The sequence below is a fragment of the Talpa occidentalis genome, unplaced genomic scaffold (genome assembly GCF_014898055.3).
Source record: "Talpa occidentalis isolate TD23 unplaced genomic scaffold, MPIMG_talOcc4v2.1 talOcc4.11, whole genome shotgun sequence".
Lineage (NCBI taxonomy): Eukaryota > Metazoa > Chordata > Mammalia > Eulipotyphla > Talpidae > Talpa > Talpa occidentalis.
Genome location: NW_023601104.1, coordinates 40,919,180 through 40,943,513, shown reverse-complemented (window position 1 = coordinate 40,943,513; position 24,334 = coordinate 40,919,180). Strand labels below are relative to the sequence as shown.

At 44.6% G+C, this 24,334-nt stretch overlaps 1 protein-coding gene across 1 annotated transcript in view; it reads right to left on the bottom strand.

Moving 5' to 3' along the window:
- Nucleotides 1-24,334, bottom strand: part of LOC119238894 (T cell receptor alpha chain MC.7.G5-like) — a 252,268-nt gene that overhangs the window by 4,196 nt on the left and 223,738 nt on the right. The gene's annotated exons all lie outside the window — the stretch shown is intronic.

Sequence of the window (24,334 nt, the reverse complement as noted above, 5' to 3'; positions counted from 1 at the left end):
ACTTGGGGACAGGCAGAGGCCGCGGGTGCTGGCCAAGAGCTCAGCTCTCGGTGAATGCTCTCTGCAGGGCCCCGTCTTTCATTTGAAGAAACCAGACATGCAGCGTTCCTTACGGATATTGCTCATTCTTCTACTTAATAGGAATTCTCCAGGACCTCAGCAGGCCTGGCAAACAACAACATTACTCTGGCAGGACAAGTAAGCGTAGAGAAAAAACTCAGCCAAGGAAACCAACCATATATCTTGGAACCTGGGGTGGCCTCCCCCACTCAGGCTGGGCATCGACAAGGTTGAGGGAGTTGATAGGCTGCCATTAAGTCAGAAGATTGGTGTGTGTGCCCCTGTCAGTTCTCTCATTGGTAAAGTCCTAGACTATCGATCAGAACACCTGTGACCGAGTCCAGATCCACCATGTACCAGATAGGAAAGATTGAACAAGTGACACCAGCTTCTTAAGTCTCTGGAATGTCATCAGCAAAATGGAGACATTGCCTAGTTCACCTTCCTAAGCAGGCTATTCTGAGAAACAAATGAGAGTTTTTCTATATAAAATTATATTTAATAAACTGTAAACTGCCAAACAAATGAGAGGAATTGCTGCGGCAGATTCTACCAGGAAATTGCCACGAGAACGCACAACTGAGTAATATACAGCTTCCACGCCTCGCCCCCCGAAGCAGGAGTTGCTGGAGGCTTTTCCTTAGTGCTGGGAATCATTCTTCAGTATTTCCGTGGGATTTGATGTTTTTAATGCACTCTCATTGTTTGTTCTTTCAGACCTCCTGCTTTTAGGGGAGGAAGCAGAGGTTTGCCAGGAGGATTAACACGCTGGGGCCACCCAGAGAGTTTACAGCAGGGTTGGGACTAGAACTTCCTGCCCCTGTGGTTCTCACCTCTCCCAGCTCCTCACCATGCACACAAGGCTTCTCAGACCAGCAACGCACCCCACTTGCTGAGTCAGCCAGGGTGGCCTGGGCTATGCGGCTGGGCTAAAACCAGGACAGCCAGCCCTTGGCATGGCCCTGGATGCCGCGTGAAGGCAGTGCCGCTGGAGAAGCAGCGCAGGAGTGACCAGGGCCACATGGCCACTCACACACCCCAATGGACTTGTTAGTCATCTGTGGGAGTCACGGGTGGGCATGAGGAGGGGAACATGGAAGAATGTGAAGGTCCAAAATGTGGCCTCAAGGAGAAGGAAGGGGATCAGGTGCCCCCAGATGCAGTTTGGCCTTAGAGGGGAAGGGGGGGCAGCTGTGGGGCCAAGACGCCCAACTTTGAGTCCTGGGTAAATATTGAAGTCCTAGAGCCAATGGGTGTCAGATGGGAGAAGGTCTAGACCACGCTGTCCGATAGGATAGTTGAGCTACACATGGCTATTAGAACTAACCGAAGCAAAAGAAAATTAGAAATGCAATTAAAGATTAAAACTTCATTTCACGAGCACAATAGCCACACACATCTGGCGGCTTCTGTGTAGGACAATGAAAATGACAGAACATTTCCATTATCACAGAAAGTTCTGTTGGGCAGCAGGGGGCTGGAGAGAGCGAGGCCACGGGACGTGAGGAGCAGCAACAGGGACCGAGGAGCAGCAACAGGGACTGAGGATGCGCCTTAAAAACGATCTCTGAATCTGTGAGGGGTGATCACCAGGGAAGGTCACTTGTTAAACACAGCTATCGCAGAAATGAAACAGGAATAGATGAAGTCAAAAGAACCGAGGTGATTTTCAGCCTCCCTCAAGTCTGGTTTCCCCAATGGATACACCTTGTGAATCCCTTATCTGCGCCTTTGCTGTTGTTTCTCCCATCTACCTTTTCCCACTTCCAATTTCTAACTTTGTTTGACCCTCTACCCCCACCTCAATCTCTTCTTTGGGCCCCTCCAATGTACTGTTTAAACCACGCAGCTGACAGGTCACTTGTTAAAAATAATCCCCGCGCTCTCGGGAGACCGCAGCATGACGCCCAAGCTTCCCGGCCTGACCATCACAGGCAGCCATGGACGGGGCGGCTCTGTTGCCTCTCTCCAGTCTCTCCTATGTCCTTCATGAGCTCTGCAATGTGAGCTCTGAGACAGCAAAGGCCTATCTCTGGTTTACTGCTCTATCCCCAGCACCACATAGTAGGTGCTCAAGAAACAATCGTTGAAGAAAGATATGGGTTTGTGCCTATCAGATTTGTACAATTTCTGCATATTAGGCTTTTCCGCCCCAAACCTGGATACTGATCCCTAACTTGATTTTTCAAAGCTCCTCTTTCACTTTTACCTCCGATGTACCCTTAGTACAATCTTATCTTTTTGTCTGAAATAAGAAATGAGTCACTTTTAATTTGGAGTTTTTAGGGGTATAGCTGCCAGAGCCCTGGGGGGAGACATCCTATTCCATCCAGGCAAGATAAACGCATCCTACCAGAGATGGTAGCCTTAGTAAGATGGGATCAATTTTTCAGTGTAGAAGTTTAGCTATTCTAGATCCTAACCTTTCATTTTAATTCAAAACTAACTGCAGAAGCACATGTCCAAATGCTCTAGTGCTTTCCATCCCCAGCGGCACAGCGGTGATGGAAAGCTCCCTTCCCAGTAAATCTGCTTTGTACTTCAGTGCTAGGAACCCGGGCATGTGAGTTAGCAACACTGCCTTTGGGGCCCACCAAGGCCCTGCTCAGTGTCAGGAAGCAGACTGGGCAGGCTTACCAGGACTGATGGAAACTCTGGTTCCTTTGCCAAATTGCATCTGGAAGGCAACACCTTCCTACCACTCCCAATGTCTCCATTACAGAAACCCTTAGGGTTTTCCTCCTCTGAGGGGTGGGGTAAGATTTCCTGGAGCAAACTGAGGAGGAGAGGGCTCCAGGCTATGAGCCATTTGAGAGAGCTGGCCCCTTTCACCCTCTCACCTTCACATCTGGCCTGTATGTCTAAGCTAGATTCCCAGTTCCCAGTGACTGCCTCTGGCCCTAACTGTATTCTGTTGAGGGCCCAGTTATTCCTTTTCCCCATCATCTAAGAGGACAGCTTCTTTGCTTTTCTCTCCATTTGATTTTTCTATCAGCTAAGTTTACTTAGGCCAAACTGATATGCTTCATTTATCCTCAAGATCATGTCTTTCTTTATCCAGATGCTTGCAGTCCCTCTTCTTTGCTCATATAGATTTTAGTGTCCTTGAGGCACAACAGATCCTTTCTACTGATAGAACCTTCTCTACCTAGGCCAACTCTCCAGTCTCTGAATCCAGTCTCTTATGCCCATGGCCATCATGATACTAAATTTACAATAGTTCTGTCCCTTTGGCTGGTTTTATACTATTTGGGGACAGGTCAGGCATCTATCTTATACTTCTTCCTACCCAGTCTAATATTTTATAGAGTGATGGCTACATAGAAGGCACCGAAAAGCACCCATTGAATGATTAAAGTCAAATTTTAATGTGCTTGATCTAGTGAAACACAGATTTTCAAGATGGATGATGATGGTTTTTCCATTCACAGAGGCCTCTCTAAGACAGAACACCCACAGTCAGCCTGATTAGAGTAATAACTTATATGCTCAGGGAAAGGATTAGTGACATGGCCCCGGGGTTGCAAATGATGCCACCTGGGAAGACTCACCAGATATTATGGACACTTGGGTTCCTTTCCCAAATGTGAGTCTACCAGCCATTCCTCCCATGTTCACACTGCAGGTGACACCATTACGGAAACTCACTGGACCTACCAGTGCTTCAACAGGACAAGCACTGGTCTCCCAAGGGGACAGGAGACCCACACTCTTCAGGGTCACACCTCATAACCTCTCTTGTTGAGATTTGGTCTTGCGTGCTTGGTCCCTTTCCTCCTGGCCTATCCTGCTGCAGGAGGCTGGGTTTCAGTAAACCAAGTATCCAGTAAGCAGCCCCCTCCTGTCCCCTCTCCACGCTCCCGATCAGAGCAGCATTGCTGGGATCCCCTTGTGGAAGGTCCAGGACTGCTTGCTCACTGCCTGCTTCATGATTCTCAAGGTCCCAGCCTGAGGATGTTTCTGGAGCATTGGGAGCTGGATGGGAGGATTTTGGGGCTGGCCGGAGAGAGCCATGTGGGATCCAACAGAAGAAAACACCTGAGCTCAACTCAGCGTCTTGGACAAAGAATTAGGTGCCAATAACAACCTTTCCCCCACTCCACTTACTTGACTGGACAGTCAGTTTGGTCCCTGCTCCAAAGATCAACTTGTTAGTACTGCCGAATCCCCACTGCAGGTGAGGTCTTTGCAAGAACCTTCCTGAGGTTAATCTTCTGGACCCCACCAGGCTCTGAGAGCACCATCAAAAAAGGCTCCCTGGGTCTTCGTTTCTTAGATCTTTTATTCCCCAGGGAAGCTGTTCTCCTTTTTCTGTACAATAATGCAAACCTTAGCATAGCAAAGACTTGATAATAATAAAAATATTTTAGAAGAGCCACCACTTATTGATTACATGCTATATGCTGGGTATTGTCTTATATTGTGGTGTGGTTATTATCATTTTGCTGTTGAGAAAGTGGAGACTTTATTATTAAGTGTAGCTGGTGAAGGTAGAGCCAGGATTTTCCCTGGATCTGTCAGTCTCCCACGCTGTGCTGTAAACCCTATATCTTGCCGCCTGCACACCATGTTGTTTCACGTGGTATGGCTGTCACTCAGATCTGCTCTAGGTCATCTGTACCCTGAAAGAAGATTCCAGTAAACTCCAGAAAGGAAGACTCCTCAAGCAGGTATCCCCACACCAGGCTCATTAGCTAAACCCGGGAATTTAGTTACCTGCTGCAATAAAAGAGAATTTGTGTTTGCCATCAACTCATCACTTTCCCCCAAGGGCAGTTTGCTAATTTCCTGAATGTTCAGATTATCTGGTGCTGATATTATCAGCTTTGCTTCAAAGCACCAAGTATCTGGAATTCTTTTTATGTTTCTGCAAATTATTCTGCTCAGATTTTCATTTACTCAATTGGCTCTTGGCAGTCTGTCTCTAATATGAGAAATGGGAACATTTTAAGTTACCAAGAAGCTTGTAGACATGGAACACTCTGTTCCATGTATTCCTGAGTTTTCCCTAAATCATGGCCTATTTTCTCATGGACAAGGCATCAGTTTCTTTTGCTCTGGCCATTTGCGTGGTTATACTCACACGGGCGTACAGCCAGCCTGGTCCCAGCTCCAAAGGTCAGCTTACTGTAACCGCTAGAAAAACCACAGCAGGAGGCTGCTTTACAAGAACCCCAGCCTGGGCACAGTCAGCCTAGGGGGCAACAGCATCTCCTGGTCCTGGGCTGACGAGATCCCCCAACATCATCCTTTCTCTGACAAGGAAGGAGAGTCTGACCCACTGGGTCCTAACGCCTCAATCTTCTGTGTAGTCTCCCCACAGACCTTTCTCTCAGAGCCAGCCGCTCAGGCCTTCCTGGAGGGACAATGCCCATTCTGGGTCCCATAGCTGAACGCGATGGAGGATAATTGGAAGCGTCTGGAGAAGGAAGCCAGGGACTAAGTGGGAATGAATCTTGAGGGAGAAATTTATAATGCTGGCTATGGATAGCAAACCTAGCGTGGGGCTTAATCCCAGAAAGGGGGTTTAGGAAGGGCACTCCATTAGGGACAGCTTCCACTATTCCTTGAGGGCAGAGCCACAGAGACCAAAATAGGAATAGTCACATAAAATGCAAGAGGAAGATTGCTTTACTGTGAAGGCTGTGAGAACCAAGAGTGAGTTACATGTGGGGCCAGAGAATCTTTTTCTTTGGAGGTGTCTAAGGGCTGCCATCCATACGGGGAGAAAAATCTCCAAAATTTGACAGGGGTTTAGACAAATGCTTTTTCATCAGAATTTCCCAGAACTCTAGTACATTTCTCTGCCAAAAAGATTCTAAGCTCAAATAAGTTTGGAAAATGCTGAATATTCTCTATCAGTCTTGAAGACTGACAATGCATATTAGCATATAAAGGGCTTTGAGAAGTCCTGCTGTGAAGAAATCTAGAGGTTCTCAAACTTATTTCATCTAAGATCCCCTTTTTCCTTAAAACACACACGAGCATTCATGGAACATATGTAGTCTAAGATAATATGTTCCTTGGAAGTCCCTTCTTTATTTCCAAGAATTTAAAATTCTATGCCAAGTTTTAGCCTAATTTTATCCTTAAGTTTTCTGTGTTGTGAATCTGTTCTCTTACCTACTCTTCATCAATGCTGATTATTTCTTTCTAGTCATCATGAAACACTTCATTCTGTTGGGGCAATTGCTGAACATGTAGCCAGCCCTGCAGCTACTTCTCCACCACCAGGAAAAGTTTGAGGACAGATAAGGATGCAATTGACTTGCTGGACCCACATCGCCCAACTCTGCAGGGTTTACTACAAGGAACAATGGCTCCATTAAAGCCTTTCCCAAATGTGAATTTATTGGTCTTCCTTCCTACACACCTTGAAGCTGTGTATTTCAAAGCAGTTTCATGTCCTAATGGAGAAAAGTTTCCCTAGAACAAATGGAGAAATGGTTTCTGGATTGCCTCTCAAATGGAGATGGAGACTCATACATTTATCATCAGACTTTCCTGCATGCTGCTGAAACCCATTTGCGCTGCTCCCCTATCGCAGATACTGTAATCCTTAGGCCCCTGAACTCAGGTTCTTGAGAAATAACATGTGTTTCAGGCTTCCCGAACCACTCCCTGGCAGGGAAGAAGTTTTGGTGAAGCACATAAATGAACAGATAAATAAGGAGGAAGCTTTCCCTGGAGAGATGGCCTCTCCATGCAGTTTGGATGCATTCTGTAATCCCCCTGTTTTGAAGTCTAAAATGCTCTCTGTTGGAGAATACTTGCTAATGGCGAAGCCTATGTGTTACAAGCAGTCATTACTCCTCCACCCAGAACTTCCCTGACTCTCCTAGCTAGAAGACACTTTTTCAGCATCATTTCTCTGCTGACCTGGAACCAGGCTTGTGCCAGGCTGAGGGGACACAAGAACCAAGGTGAGAAGGTCCTGGCCTCACGGAGCTTATGGTGCTGTGCAGGGGGCACAGAAGGGCCAGGCGGCTGGGATAGGAGGTCGGGCATGTCTTCTCTCTGCTCCCACTGCAACCTGTGTGTACCCTAACCATGACACGGGGACCCTGGGCATAACTCTCTGTTTCTGTGGTGTTGACCCACTGTGAGATCCTGGATGGCAGTGACTCGGCACTCTCTTCTTTCCCTAACATCTAGCAGAGTGCTCACAATATCATGATTGTTCAAGAAATCGTTGTTAAATGAACAAGCCCTCTAAATATTTTAATTTTTAATGCTGTTCTCCTCTCTACCATCTTTTTATTAGGATTATTTCATTTTTTTAACTTCTGTATGGTTCCATTTTTGTAAACATTTAAGGGTTTTGATTACATTATTTATATCTCACATTCCCTTTTCATAAAAGATACTTTGTCTTAAAGAATATAGAAACAAAGCAAGAGTTTCATCTCTGTAATGATGAGAAGTCCAAATGTCATTGGCAATTACTACCAGCAGAAAGAAAACCAGTATCAAGCCAGTGGCTGGGAATTTGAATTTCAAAATATTCAAGTCTCATGAACAACTAACTCAGCAAGTGCAGACTCATCATCTAAGAAAGCAGAGCAGGAACTTTCTGTGTCTATGGACAGGGTCTAAGGACAGGCACTTACTTGGATGCACTTGGAGTCTTGTTCCACTCCCAAAAGTGAGGGCCCAGGATCCTGTGTTCACACCCTGGTATGTTGCACTACAAATACCTGCCCCTGCCACCTGGGTGGTGGCCGGCTCCCTTGCATTGCCATCCTGTCCTCTTGGGAACAACACTTTTAAATAGCGTGTTTCTCGATTTTTATGATAGTTTTCTCTCTTCATGTCACTTTATGTCCAATTAACAGTTCCCCTAGGTTTCTGCTTCCCTCCTGACCATGTTAACAGCCAACCAATTCAATGACTTTACTGATCTTTCAGAAATGCTGAGCCCTAGACCAAGGCTGCCATGGTCACAGGGCAAGAAAGCTCAGGGTGGGCAAATCAAGTCACAAAGAGCTGGGGTTTCTTTCTCAGAGTGTGGGAGGTGGTGGCGGCTGGTTAATAAGGCCCCAGAGTCAAATAGATTAAACTCTCGCTCTGTCATTCCTAGCTGTGTGATCTGGAGCAAGTTACTTGCCTCAAGTCTGTTTCCGAATCTTCAAAATTGGCATGCCACCAGCTGCCTAACAGGTGGATATGAACCTTGAATAAGGCTCATATTAAACTCATAAGAAGACAGAGTCGGTCGCATCACGTCAGGCATTCAGTAACTAGCAGCAGTAATATGATAATTCTCAGCGATATGTTACATGGAGGGCAAAGGAGACTTTTTGTAGCCAGAGGAGGCCTGTCCCTGTTCCCCACCCCAGCATCCTGGGGTGTCTCAGCATCCTGGCCTGGATGTTCTTGTGCAGGACAAATATCTCATGAACCCAAGGGGAGTCTTAGCTGAGGACTGGGGGGTAGGTTAGACCCCATGGCTGCCAAGAAGAAAATCCTGCATCAGACACCTAACCAAGGGTGAAATCTTTCCCCAAAACTTGGAGACTTTTTTCCCCTCTGAAAGCCTTGTCCAGCACGACCTCAATCATTTCATTAGACTTGACACACTGATAAGTTACTCCCAGACAACAAAGGACTCCCTCAACAACAGAGCAGACCACATTATAGATTCTCTCGGTATTGTATCATCCTTCCAGAAATATTCCTGTCTACAAAACATCCCTTGATCATTTCTATAAAACTTACGTGGATGAACAACAAGCCTGGTCCCCCTTCCAAATGTAAGTTTGTAGTCTCCTAACACACACACAGAGGAAAGCCTTTGATAAAACTTCCCTCTGGCGACTGCCCAAAGGTGTTGGGGTAACAAGCCAGGAAGCACGAACTGCTGCCCCCAGAGCAGCAGGACATCGCCCACAGCCTGCATAAGCCCCTGAGCCTGGGTGTTGGGCAGGGATGGGAGTCAGGGGCTTGGGGGCTGGAGAGCTCCTCACTCGAGGACACACATGTGCTCCTGTCAGTAGAGATGTGGACAGCAGCCCCCCAATACCACCACACTGTTGCCTCATCAACACAACGAGTCTGGCTCAGTGACATGTTCATCAGATACAGGGGGCTTCTGGAAGTGCTCCGAGAATAGGGGACAAAGGACACTTTATGACTACTTCAAGAAAGCCGTATCTTTGACAATACCCTACTGTTTTTCCCCTTTCCTTAGCTCCTTGACACTTCCCATTCCCAGTCTTCTTCCTCTGTGGACCTGGGGTTTGGAGCCTGCATGTCCCTGTTCCAGGCCAGACTCCAAGCAGGCATCAGGTCTTCCTGCACTTGTGTTTACCCTTCTCTCTACACCACTTGGACATGGACCTGGCACCCAAAGTGCTTTGAGTCTTTTATTTCCCGTGACCTGGATTCAGGCAGGGCCCTGCTTTTATGGAAACTCAGCACAGAGAAAAATGTCACAACAATTCCTGTAACTTTTTTAAAGAGGGTTGGAAACAGACCACACTCCCCACTTCAGCCATGCAGAAGCCTGAAGTGCACAGAAGCCATGGACAGGCCACAGTCCTGAGCCGAGGCGAACGTGGCGCTCAGCTCCCTGGTGGGTAATTGCTGCTGGCCCTCAGCAGCCTCACGCTGGCTAGGGGACCAAGTGAGCAAAGTGCTGTGGGGTCAGCCAAGCTGGGGGTGGGAATGAGAGGTGGGGCCCTGATGCTGTCCTGCACTGCCTGCCCAGCATGGCCGTGGACAGAAGCTTCAACCCTGGGTCGCTGGCTCCCCCTCCAATGGGAGAAAAATGTTCCCCAGGTCCCTTCCAGCCTGCACTTCTTGTGGCCCTTTGTTCAATTTGAAATCCAGCCTCAGGGGAGAAAGAGCAGGGACGGCTTTCCCGGAGCATGGGAGTGTGGTGGTGGTCAGTGGAGATGCCGAGAGAAGGGGCGGGTGGAAGAAACAAGGGCAGACAGAGGTTTGGGCAGACAGAGTGACCATCTGAGAGCCTTAAGGGTGGCATTGAAGAAGATACAGCCTCCCTTCCTCCCTTGAAATAACTTGTGCGGCACAGGGTGGAGGTTGGGGTGGGGAGGTAGGGAGGAGGGGGTCATCTGTCCAGGGAGATCCACTTACTTGGTGTGACCACCACTTGGGTGCCCGTCCCAAAGTAAATGTTGTTCCCAAAGTCACACACTGAGTAAGTGCATTGCAAAAAGGCCCTGCTTTCTACACGCTCTCAAGGGAGGACATACCCTTCACAGTAGCTGCAGATGCTTGGGAGCCTTGAAAGGCTGGTCCTAAGGTCTCCCTGGAGTGGGTGCCTTGAGGACTCGCAGGAGCCTCCCTAGAGGGTGAACAGCTCCAGCCCCAGCACTGCCTGCAGGCCTCTGCTTCCCTCTTCACTGCCATCAGCAGACGCAGCTGCTGGTTACTCCTCTGGGAGAAACCGAATCTTTACAAAACTTGGTAAAATGCTGCTGCTACATAGGCCAGAGGGTGTGAGTATTTCTAAAGATAACCAGGCAGTAGGCGGGCATTTTCCCACCTCAGTTATTATGCCTGAAAAGAAGGCGCCATTTTCCTGGGCACATAAGCAAAATTATTTTCACTTGCCAGAAAGAGCAGGAGCAAGAACATTTCCATGGGGCACATGCCACGAACATGCCCGGGCGTGACTCACAGTCCCCCTGCCCTGCGGGCTGAGGCAGAGCCCTGTGACTCACTCCTGACTCACCCCTGTCTCTGTCCTCACCGCACACAGGAGGCTTACTGCCAAGGGGGCTTTTGTCCTCAAGAAAGTCACTCATCTCAGCAGATAACAAACTGACACGCTTTACCAGAAACACATGGGCAGAAAAGCGCTTGCTCTGTGCCAGGGAATGTCCACTGTCACCGCTGCACTGTGTCCAGTCCACTGGCCCCTCTGTTGGGCCCCAGGATCTGGGCGTGCCCACACAGCCCCAGCCGGGCACGCACCCATAAAGTGGTATTAGACTTTATACATGTGTGCCTTGTTTCTCTGATAAAACTGGGCGTTCTTGAGCACAAGGGCCCTATCTCAGTCTTCTTTTCTTTATTTCTTTCTTTTTAAAACAACCAACTATGGTCCCTGGCAAGTAGATACTCACTGGTCATTGACTGAGTCGAACTGACGCTGCATAATTATTGGGAGTGGTTGAAAATTAAGTATACTTTGGGTAAATGTGAGCTGCAAAATCTAAGTGCTTAGGCAGGGAAAAGCCAAGGAAGATTTTCTAAGAGAGGTAATAAGGTACAGAATAAAACCCAAAACTTTGTGAGGTTCATATTGATCCTTGGCAGAGAGTGACAACGGAAAGAACAAGGAAGGAAACTCAAACATTTCTCCCTGATACCTTGACACTAATTCTCCTCAAAAGGTAGAAAGAATAACATGGCAGAAAATACATATTCTAACTTAGCAGCAGTGTTATGACCAATAATAACATAGTGTTGTAATAATCACGGCCATGACAACCACAAGGACATTCTGCTCTAGACCAGGTTAAAGGCAACACATAGAAATTTAAACCCAATATTAGAGGTGGAGTTACCTATTGCTGGAGATCTGACTTACTTGGGTTGATCCACAGTTGGGTGCCTGTTCCAAATATCAGTTTCTGGTAGCCTGTGTTACACTCTGATACAGCTCTATACAAAATGGTGCCCTGGTCTGGGTCCTAGCTTTTGATGCTTGTCACGTATCAGTTAGTTCCTAAGCATGTTCCCGTGTGCACGCACCAAAGAGGGAGGAGGCATATAATTTTACTATTTAACTTTCATTTACCCAGGATGACAAGAGATAAGGCAGAACCTAATAGCAGGTCCTGCTTTATATACTGTGGATTACATACAAAATGTCATGAATATTCAGGTTGAAAAGATCATCCATATAATTACAGCATTTCAATTCTAGGCAGGACCAGCTAGTTTCAGCCCTCCACATTACTAAGTGTTCAGAGCATGTTTCTTGCATGAAAGATACTCATGGAGATTGTCTAATGCAACATTATCATCACTAACTTATTCTCTTAGTTAAGTAGTGGATAAAATCTTGCAGAACACATAAATGAAAACAGATGTCCCTCAACTGTAACATAAATCAGGTTATGACATGAAACTTACTTGCTTTCACAAATAGTCTTGTTCCTGTCCCAAATACAAGTTTGAAGCTCCCAGTATTGCCCACAGTGATTCGTGCTGTGACAAAATAGGCCATTTCCTTCCATTTTCATACCACAGCTGGAAGTAGGCCCAGGTTGCTGATGGGAAGATGTTGATACCAAAGAGCACATCTTTTAGACTTCCCTATAAAAACCCATTTGATTTTCTTATTATTCATGAACATTACTCACATCTCCTACCTACTGGAAGATTAATTCACCAAACAGTAGTGGCAGAATATGGCCCAGGGACCAGGATACTCAGGACTTAGTACCAGCCTTAATACTCACTGATTTTATAATTCTGGACAATTCAACTAACCTCCCTGGATCCTTATTAGAAAAATGAAGTCTAAATTAGATGATTTCTAAACTCCCTTTTAGAGCCAAAGTTCTATGGTCTAGTTCCATCCAACATGCCCTCCATGTTGCATTTTTTCTATAACTCACAAAAGAGCTGGACACTTGCAGATTAGTCACTGGTGATGCCTGCCTGGGGAGAATTCAAGAAATAGCGAGGGATGGGAACTGCTGTTGTCAGCAACTCCTTCCTATCTTCATTGGGATAAATGCTCCCAAGAGCTCCATGTACTACTTGTTTCCTCATTAAAAAAGGAAGAGAATCCTTCAGATTTGGGGTATTCATGTCAAGATTTCCCAAAGTTCCACCTCTAAGTCATGGCACTATCTAAGAATAGTCAAGGTAAATTCCAGGCTTCTCTTTACTCACTGCGATTGGTATGGTCTCTCACTTCTAAGTAAGGGTCTGTGACATAATGCATAGAAAGATCAAGGCTTTGAGATCAGACAGGCAGTGATTTGAATTTAGACCCTTCTACTTATTAATCCTGGGATCTTAGATGATGCCTTTTATGAGCCTAAGTTTCTCTTTTATAAAGGAGGGACACTGTCCCCTTCCGCATAGAGTTGTCTGAGGATAAACAACATCCATGACACACACCTAGCATTGTACACACACAACACAGGCACTGAGAAGGTGGTTAAGCATTTCCATGTAAGCTACAAAACTGACTAATAACATTATTTCCTTAGGGTTTATGAGATAGCCATTAACAGCCCATATTTTCTAGTCATAACTACCCTAGGGTGGGATAGGACTGAAATCTCAGAGCCACAGATTTTAAGTGCCCTGACACTCTCACCTCACACTGAAGAGTCTGGGGCATGGTGGGACAGAGAGTTGTTCAGTGTCACACAGCCAGGGACCAACTCAGATGTAGAACTCTAGACTGAAGCCAGAAATCTTGGACTCCTTTCTCTGTACATCACTGACTTTTCTTGAACAATCTCTGGAGTGAATTGGATATGGTTTATTGGGGGTGTGGATAAAATGACCTTGATGTCCTCCCCCAGTGCATCTCTGAATCGATGGCCTATTAGATCACGGCCGTGCAATTTTCTACCCTTCTAGCTTTTTTCCTCTATCACGTTCCATTTAGCTCAATTCTAGTGCTAAAAACTCTAATGTTGGACAGAGCTTCTGTCAGCCTCACATCTTGGGAAAAATCTTAGTTAAAATCTTAGTAAAAATCTTTGTTAAATTCTACCCCAAGAAAAAGTGCTTGTACAGTTTTCTAATATCCTCACGCATTTATCTGGGTGCTACAATTCTTAATACTTCAGCACTAGATTATAGTGTATTATAATTAAGATACAAGTGACAAAAATAACATCTTTTGCATTTGACTTATTCATATGAGAAACACTCTTCCCCACCCCTGATGGAATGCATTCATAGGTTGTTGGTGCTGGGGGGCCAAAAAGGAAAAACAGACCTGCACCCCCATTTACTGAGGGGAAGCCTGAGACTGGCGGCCAACCGTGCTCTGAGTTGCACTGGGAGTTGATAGCAGAGACTGAAACACAGGTCTATTTGATTCCCCATCTAATGTTTTCCTCTCTCCACTACACACTGAGTCACTGTGTCATTTATTTTATTCTCTTCTTCCCTTTGGCCTGAACACTTGATTTCTTTGGGTGCTTGATTTCAATTAAACAGGAGTTTAGCAAGTTCTTACTTGATAAAAGATCATTTTAGCTACTTCACAGGATGCAATAAGAGTCTTTGCTCTCAAGGATCTTTCAGTTCTAATGGGCAGATCTTCTCAGTGATAAAAGTTTTCTGCAGCCGTAGGTGTCACAGAGTGGCCGAGATTCCGATCTGGGTCAGAGGGTAAAGCGGAATGGGGCTGCCTGGGAAGAGAGGCTTCACATAGGAAGCCAGACTGCTTCTGGAGAAAGCAGGTTTGTCCTAATCATCTGGGTGTTAATCTCTACTCTAGTCTGATCTAGAAAGTTAGTTCTGCTGTTATTTCCAGCCTATTTGTTAATTATTTTCATTTTAAAAAGTCCCCTAACAAGACTGAAACGTAAGTTTATAGGCCAGCTGATACGACAATGATGATAAAACCAGGATGGCGTCAGAAGGGTAAAACACGGCAAGCACATGTAGAAGCCTTAACCCAGATACGGGGTAAACAAGGTGTGTGGGGGGGGGTGTTGTCAATATTTACCTGGAGAGACTAGAAGCAAAGTCCCCTTTCCAAAGTTAAGCTTGTTGTATAAGCTCACACTGTAGCAAACCCCCATACAAAAATGGCCTACTCGGTTGGACTTTCCAAATTCTGATCTACTTAGGGAAGGGGAAGGAAAATCATAATTTATGGGGAAGCTATTACATGCCAAGCAGGTTAACAAACTACTTATATTACCATACTTCATGTGGGCCACTACTTAGTGCTGTGAACTTAGATTTTTTTTTAATCTTATTTTACAAGTGAAGAACAAGTAATCTGAGGTGAAGCAGGCAGAACCAGCACTGCTAACAATTATATCAATATTCTAGATGCGGCAGACTTTTTAGTATAGGACAGATAAATCTTAGGAGAACAAAGAGAAAAAGAATCCATCTTCTTGTCCCTTCCAGAGTGAGACTGCAGCCCTATTGGGGTTAATTCTTTGCTAGAAGCAGATATAAAACTCCAGGAACTGTGATACCCAAATCCCAGCTTGTTTTCCATTACACACGATTGTTTCTTGTGACAAGAAACAAGTTATTTTATCCTTAATCTTTCCATTATTCTGCCAATACCCTACTTACCAGGCCTGACCAGCAGTCTGGTCCCACTCCCGAATGTCAGCGCATATCCTCTGTTATTCCCACAGTGATTTTCAGTCAACCAAAAACACCCACAAACCCACACATCCTTCTCATCAGAGACCAAGAGATACGACCCTTTCACCTACAAAGTGGGATAACATCTTAGCTGTCTTTCAACATTACACACAACACACAGGCCATTTGACTCAATAACGTGATTTCTTGTGCCACACTTAAAAAGAAGTCTCCATCTACTCACACGCCTGGGTCTATCCCATTGGACCCATGATTTTCTACTCTATTTACCTAACAAATGCATCTGGTCCTTCTTTTGTTTCCATTACAGTTATCAGTTTTTAGATTCCTGTCATAGTGTCACCCCTAATTTTAACTTCAATCAATCTGAAACTTCATGGAATAGCTTCCAGATCATTATGAGCGACAGCTCCTGCCCCCCTCATCAACTGCTTTTGCAAGTGGCTCAGTGGTAAGTCACCTTGTTCCCCGAGTCCTTCCTGCCCCCAGAGCAGAGTCCCTTTGATTAAAGGACACCCAATGTACCTCATGTTGGTGAAAAAACACCACCTGTCTTCTTTTTAGTTCTTATCCTTTGCAAATCGACTGTTTCCACTACCCTCACTAGTAATGTCTTGGCTTTCCTTCCTAGTAAGAAAAAACACAACTTGGATCCAACAGTACTTTAGAACGTTAAGGGACAGATGGAGGATCTCTCTACAATCTATTGAAGTCTTCTGAAAATGGTCAGAAAAGACCTCCTGCATCTCATTATGTGCTCCAGATGTTACAGTGTGAGAGGCGATAACACAGGGAGAAGAGAGACCAAGGAATTTAGACTTACTAGGCATGACTTGGAGTTTTGTTCCAGTCCCGAAGGTTAGCTTTTGGAAACCCCCAGAATTCACACTGTAAAGCAAGCCTTTACAAAATGGCTCCCCTTCTCCTGCCTTTTCATTTGGGTAGCCTTCAAGTCATTACCCTTCAGTAAAAGAGAGCGTCTTTTGCCAGTGTCTATGTCCTGATCCACGAAAATAACTTTTACTAGGAACCTACATATTCTCTTCTTGCTGAAAGAATTAGACTCGCTGACCTAGTTTTTAAATTGTCATCTAAATACAAATAACAATATTTTACATTGTATAACACTTCATAATTTATAAAATATGTTCACAGCCATCAGCTTATTTTATCTTGAAGAAAATAGCTTATGAGCAATACTGGATATTTTAATTTTATTCATGAAGAAACGGTGGCCCAGATGCTCTACTGAAACCAGGCTTAGAAGAACCGGGAGTACTCAGGTGAACTTTCAGCCTTTTTCTTTAGGAGCAGCTCCCCGACTGGGCTGCTTCTGTCTGTTACTCTTGGTTCAACTCCATGACTACTTTTCTCCACAGCTAGATCTTTCTATCCTCTCTGCTGTTACTTTAACATTTCTTTCTACGTCAGAATATACTTAAGTCTGCATAAACCATTAATTTCTTGACACTTGGGCCCCACAAATACTGCAGTAAGTTCAATGGGCCTCAGTGGCCACATTAAGCCTCCTTTTTTAGTGACATATTGCCTACTTACGGGGTTTTGCTGATAATCTTGTCCCACTCCCAGAGACGAATGTGTTATAAATCACAGCACTGTGCGGCCTGACAACAACGCCTGAGCTACCTTGGTAATAGATTAATGTGATTAGCATGCATCTCTCCTCCCTCCCGGGAGCTTTGGATGGGATTCCCCCTTTTTATTACTGGAATAAAGACTAAGCCATGGAATTAAGCCTCTTTTTTAGGGCACACTAGCAGCGATGTAGGGAAAGCTTGAGAAGAGCCCAGTGATATTTTCCAGACAACTCTGACAGAGGCAACTGTCAAGACAGCTCTCTAGACAAAACTTTCTTTCAAAAAGATTTGCAAAATTTCACCAAATAATCCTGTTTTCCTAGAACAAAGGATATCAGCTCTGATCCCCATTTTTACTTAGGAATCAACACGTGTACACCATCTCATTTACTTGTGTCTAGCAAATGGTCCTGATCCCTGTGGTAATCTTTCTTTTCTCTATCACTTTAATGTATTTAAAAACATTTTGTGAGCATGGAGTAGAACATGGGATATGGTTGGAGCATTAGGGATGGGGAACAGCAACTATTTTTTCATTTTGTTTTAATGGCTTTTCATCACGAAATCACTAGTACTCTGTGAGCAAAAGAATAAGAATAGGACAAGTACAGCGGTATAATTAATAATAACCAGGTACTTACTGGGACTCACTGACACGGTGGTTCCCTTCCCAAAGATCAATGCATATCCTGCTTGGTAGGCACAGTGAAATGAGGCCCTGCAAATACCTCAGGCACCACTCACTCGCTCAGCCTCAGATGCAACTATAAACAATGGAAACTTATGTTCTGCCTTTGCCCTTGGCAAGGAACTCAGTGGGCTTTCAGTGTTTCGGTTTGCAATAACAAACTTCTGCTACTTAGTGAGGCTTTGGATGGTGGCAGGTCTTCTATTCACTAATCACTGAAAATTTCCCTGTGGAAGGCATGGTCTGGACATGGGGGATACCCCTGGACATGGAGGATGCAGCAGAGAGCTGCTTGGACACTGTCTCTGTCCTCATATAGTCTAGAGGGCGGCACACATAAGCAAAAAACATAGATAATATAATGTCAAGTGATGAAAATGCATGAGTTAAAATCAGGCTGGGTAATAAGATAGAGAATAACTAAGTAGTAGCTGTGTTCGGTGGCTGTTTGGGCAGAGAAATCTCTCTGAAGAGGTGCTATGTGAAGTGAGGTCCAGCCATGGGGGAATTAATCATCATTGGCTTTTTTTTTTTTTCACAGATAAGCAAATTGAGGACCTGGAGGAACAAAGCCTGGTTCAAAATCACCCAGCATCAGTGATGGTCAGTCAAATCATGCCTCTCTGCCAAAGTACTAGATTTAGTTCTATAAAGCAAACTTGCTGCACCTCCCCCTGCAGTGATCGGTTAGGAAAGAGAAAGTGGTTGTTCCAAAGTGGCTCTGGGATGCTATGTAGGTAATGGGAAACAGTGGCCCTGCCCACTGAGGGCATCAGGGTTGTGAGAGGACCCCACCGAAAGGGAAGGTGTTGGCATCTCAGATGGGCTGTGCTGTTGGAGCTGGTCACTGGGGTGGGGAGACTTCTTTCATTCTGCCGCCCTATTAAGTTGGCGAGCAATGCCAACCATGCCTAGCAGAATGAACTCTCACAGTTAGGGTGGGGAGGACATGGAGAGTGCTCTGGTCCCCATTAAATCTGAATAAGTTGAGGCTGGTTGTCAGTCCATTTAGATTTCCAAAAAGCTTGTTACTTGTCTCAATAAATAATCAAAATCAGAATTCATGGCAATACTTACTAAAGTTCACCTTTAACATGGTCCCCCTTCCAAAAACCAGCTTCTGGGCACCTGAAATCCCCACAGTGATCTATTTCACTACAAAAACCAAAGCGGGCTTCATTTTAGGCACAGGAATTCTCTCAGGTTCTCTCACTTGATTGAAACCCAATTCAATGCAAAGCACTATTACGGGTAAATCAAGAAAAGTGTTAAACTTACACACTCTTTGCAATGGCCAGAACCTCAGAACCAATTTACCGTAAGCTGCCAACCACACACATTTCTCTCTCAGGAGATCTCAGGGTTAGACAACCTCCAGGGACAGTCCTGGTCATCAATGCTTATGGCCTGTCTCCTCAAAATGAGAAAGGGTCACCCTCTATTCAAATTCAACCTTTTTTTTTTTTTTTTTTTTTTGCCATAGCTAAATGCATGAGGATGGCTCATCTTCAATTTCCAATGAAATTTTTCATAAAGTTTGACTTTCAAAAAATCATGAATCATCTGACCGCCTCTATTTTTCAAAGAGACTTCACATATTTGATCTCATTTGAGTCATAAAACCCTTCGAGCTAGGCAGGGTTGGAATGGTCACCTTTGTCATAGGTGAATTAAGTGCATAGGAGGCTCCCCATGGCCGTGGCGGGCATGTGGTGCAGCCGAGTCCACAAGGTCCTTGCCTCCGGGTGGAATGCCTTCATGATTTATTTTGCACACGTCTGTGTATTGATCTCATCACTTTATCTTTTGAGCACCCTCCCCACCCCCCCATTCTCTTTCCCAGTGAGAAAGACAATATCATCAACAACAAAAACAATACTTTTTTCTCCCTCTCCTCTGAACAAACAAACCAACCTCTAGCTCAACTCTTTCTCAGAGCAACGTCTTTTTAATCCTCACACACTTTCTGTGAGCCAGGAGATAAGAGTTCCCAATAACTCAGTTGCATTAATTGGGAAAAATGAGGGCCAGAGGAGATAAATCAGAATGATGGTTATGGAGGCTGCAGCCCAGTGCGGACAGTAATATATTGAAGCTTTGAAAACGTGGGTCCTTGCCCTGCTATTGTGACCAAGCTCAAATCATTTAACCATTCTGAAAAGAGAGAATGACCCCTTTCCACCTTCCTCTGCCTCCTGCGACAATCAGATAAGAGATGTGAAGAAATAAGGAAAGTACCTTAACTGTTTTCCTTAAGAAGAAAGGCCCTAGAAAATATCAAGATAGCAATATCCTTTATCTCCACTGAATTTCTACATACCTATGTGCTTATGCGTAAGAGCAACACTAAATATTTTTAATGCAAGTTTGAGACAGATTCATTTGGACCAGCATCGCACACTCAATTGAAAGGTGACGAGGAGCTCTTGCTTGAATGCTGGAAACAGAACTGTGGTTCAACCCCAGTACTCACTTGGCTTGACTAACACCCTGGTTCCTCCTCCAAAGGTGGCTTTGCCCCCTGCAAAGTTGGTCACACGGTGATTTGAGGCTCAGCAAAAAGCCACAGGGACCAAGGAGGTCACACTGACAAATGCCATTTTCAGTGGCCTTGACAAGGTGGAGGGGTTATGATGTTTAGGGTAATCCTGTCTCTTGGTGCTGGAGCCATTCTAGAGGCTGCAATGCTCTGCAAATAGAATGTGCATTTGGGGCTAATCTGTCATATATTTGCTTACTTCTTTGCTCTGGTTGCTGGACTAGATTTATGAGTGAAGATAGCTCTCAACCACAACCTCACCCAGCGGTTCATTTGACAATTTCATTTGACCATTTTTAACCCACAAAGGAAGCTGAGAACAGGAGGCCCTATGTGCACTGGGCAACTTCAGGTTGTTCATGCATCCAGAGTGGAAATGTTGGTGAACACACTCACACACAGGCCTGCCTCCTGCTACGGTCTCCATAGTCAATTTAGTGGCCAGGGAAGGCCCCAAAGAGAGGAAGGATGTTTTAATCCTGGATCCATCCAAATCTCCCTAGCAGCTGTGCTCTTTACATCAGCTTTCCTCTCCATAGTCCAAGTTTCAGACCCTCCAGCTGTTCTAGAGCCCATGCACTGGTGAGGCTAGTGCTAAGGAAGCGCATGAGAAGACTCCGGGAAAGTTAGAGAGTATGAGGGTGAAGTCATTCTTAAAAAGACAGGGGGAGAGCCAAGAATCACAGGACTCAAGAAAAATAAACATTGTAAACCTGCCCTCTCAAATGCCTGAGGACCCTGTTCCTCCCCAAGAGCTGGGTATGGACTGGAGCAGGTGTTTTGGGGTACCTCATATGCTCTAGTGGGGCTGCCCTTCTCCTTTGCCTTTGGTGAGGATGAACTTCTCTGGAACTCTCAACTCCCTAAAAGGGATCTGAGGCCATCTTGACCTTCCTCTTCATCACCCACTCTAGCTAGGAAAGAGGATCCTCTGGGAGGGCCAGCACAAAAATTCTCTTAGTAATAAGGCAAAAAGGAATTCATTCACCTCCCTTTTCAGTTTCTTCATAATAATGTTTTCCTGGAGTAGAAATTTACCCACTTACCAGGCCATACAGTTAGCTGAGTTCCTTTTCCAAAGGAAAGCCTCCCTGCTCCTGCGCCACTATAGACACAGTGTCCGCCCCCTTTACATGAACCCGGTCCTAGCTCCCATCCTCTCTCCTCTGCCTTGGAGGACTGGCTTGAAAATTTATCTCCATCCTCTTAAAGAGACTCTCAGTCCTGTCTGGTGTGGCGGGGAGGCTAAGCTATCAGAGGCGGCCCCCAGAGGCTATCTCTGGGGACAAATGGTCTGTGGTAACAATAGTTTCCCCACCTCAGAGGCCCCTCCCATCAGAAAGCAATTACTCGTCCTTTTGAGAGTGTTTAAATTGGAAGGAACTTTGCGTCCTGGTCCTATTTCCCAGAATAAAAGGCCGCTCTCTTACTTGGATTGACAGTATGTTTGGCCCCCTTTCCAAAGCCGAACTCGTGAAAACTTTGATAGACTAGATCTGTCCTCTACAGAGTCACTCCATTTCCCTCATTTGACCTCTGGTTCTTCCTCCAAGCATCATCTTTCTCTCCTCTTTCTTTTTTACTTCCTGATCTCCTCCTTTATTTTGGCATTTATTGCATTAGGAAATCATTCCTTACCATCGTCTAGGCATAAAAATCCCAAATAGGATTTAGTTCATGAATAATTTGATGACCTATTTCTTGGCTATCAATATAATAACAAAGGAAGAAACAGGTCTGAGCTCACCTTTTCATTCTCGAGGTTTGAGTCATAGGATCTTAACATGGAGAGTTGAAAGGGAGCCCAGAGATGATTCAGTCCAGATTTAAAATGGCATAGAAGTCCCTTCTATAGCATTCGATGAGGAGCCTTAAGAACCACCGTGAAGATCTCCAAGGAAGAAGAGAGAAGCTGCCGTGCCGCTGCGGGACTGTCCTCCTGGTCAGAAAGTTTCTACAGGAGGCTGACACGTCCCCAACTCTCCCACCTGTTCTGAGATGGCCTTCTGTACTAACCCCTTCTCTTGTTGAATGGTTGTTCTTCAAATATTTGGAGAGTTATAGCTCATCTTAATAGAGTCCAGTGATGCCCTCTTTCACTTTTTTTAGGGAACTGAGATAATTTCAGTCTGCTAGCTTGGTTTTTTCAGACCATGAAACCTGTGCTTTCACAAATCTATTGTTGTGAAGGTGTGCATGAGATGGTGAGCTGTGCTGGGGGTAGAAGGGGAGGCCTGGGAGACAAGTGAGAGGGAAGGTTATGGCCTCATACAGACTGGAACAGCTACGTGGAATTTACTTACTGACTATTGCACTTCCCAGGTGAAATTGCTTGTACCCACCACTTTGTTTGAAAATTATTCTGATTTTTCCCTTCTTACTTACTTGGTCTTACGGTGAGTATGGTTCCTGCTCCAAAGATGAGCTTGTAGTTATCATACCCACAATGCTACATCTTCCTACACAAAGCTCAGCAAGACTGTGGTCTAGAGCGTGGGGACAAGCAGGTCTGTCTCAGCTGGACCCCTCTGTGCTATCAGCCCCTGGGCAACTATTTTAGCCCCTTTACTTCACTTTTCACATTGCTTCCTCACCTAAGAACGCAGGGATGATAATTTCTATCTTAGAAGGTTGTTGGGAAGGTTAAATGAACTAAAGCATGAGAGGCATTTACACAGAACTTCATACATAGTTAGTGTTCAATAAATGATAACAATTAGATTACTGTCAAAACTACCTAATTCTTTTCACCTTTTAAAAATACATATACTTTCAATTTGTCATATCTCCTCTCTGAAATCCTGGACATTCATAAATACTTTAAATTATATCCCAGTGTTCTCTTACCAACTAGAGAAAGTAGCAATATTTGAATTTGGGAATTTTTCTTATATAGGGTACCATCCCAAGAAATATTTCCTGAATCATGGGATTTATTTACTATAGCTTATATTTAAGAGACATATGAACAAGGAATGAAGAAATATTATGCATAGGAACCCAAAATGCAAAAAATAAAAAATCTCAAAACACATATAAACTGTTAAGAGGAGTTTAGGCTAATACATTTTTCTTGTAGACAACTATAACTTACTTGGCTTTACACTGAGTTTGGTTCCAGATCCAAAGTAAAGTCTGTTATAATTGTACACCATGTTGATGATCATTACAAAAAGTCTCCTGTGACTTCCTAAAAGGGGGAGGTGTGTTTTCTAGAGATGCTTAACCGAACTCCACTAGTTCTTTGCTATTTCCTTAGAAAATTCAAGAACCAAAGTGAGGAATGAGCCAAGAAAGCACATTCATTATCAGAGACAGGCAAGATAAGGGCAACTGATTTTCTTCAGTGGTTTTATCGATTTCTTTTCTTTCGTTTTCTGCTTGGGTTCATTCGTGTGTCTTCTGTGCTCCATATACACAATATTTGAAATACAATGCAAGTAAAGCTCTTTACCTTTTCCTTGTTTTAATTATAAATGAAAATTCTCCTCAGGTGGACTTGACTGTGAGAAAAATCCTTATTCTACTTTTAGTTCCTGGGCTATCTAGAAGCGTCTCTTCCAGGGTCTGTGCTTGGATCTGTGCTGTACTTGACATCAAGACCTGAGCTTCTCTTAATGACATTCTGAACCACAATAACGAGTTAGCTCTATTCTGCGTGTATGTGCTAACAAGATCTCTACATACTGTCAAAGTACCTACATTATATAACCAAATGTACTTTAACCCACATAGATACCCTCCTTCCAGCCCCACAATGAAACTGTACATTTTGGTTTTTCTTTGCTTTCTGCTTGCATATTTCCTTTAGCAAAGTGAAAGAGGAAAAAAAAAAAAAAAAGAGAGGCCACAGTGTTGGCTGTCATTTGCAAGTCTAGATGAAACATTATTTATGGGCAAAATATTTTGCTGACAATTTCAAGAGAAAGGAAGCCTCAGTGCCAACAGTTAGACGCCCACACAGCTTGGATTTAAACAAATTTCAACAAATGAACACAGTTATGAGAAATAAAATAGAGGTGACTTCAGTCTAAGCCAAGTAATTATAATACTTATGCAGTTTGGAGGGCAAGGGGCTTACTTGTTCTTACTTGTAGAAATGATAAGCAGTGTGTTACAGGAATGTCTTGCTGGAAGGGCACCAGA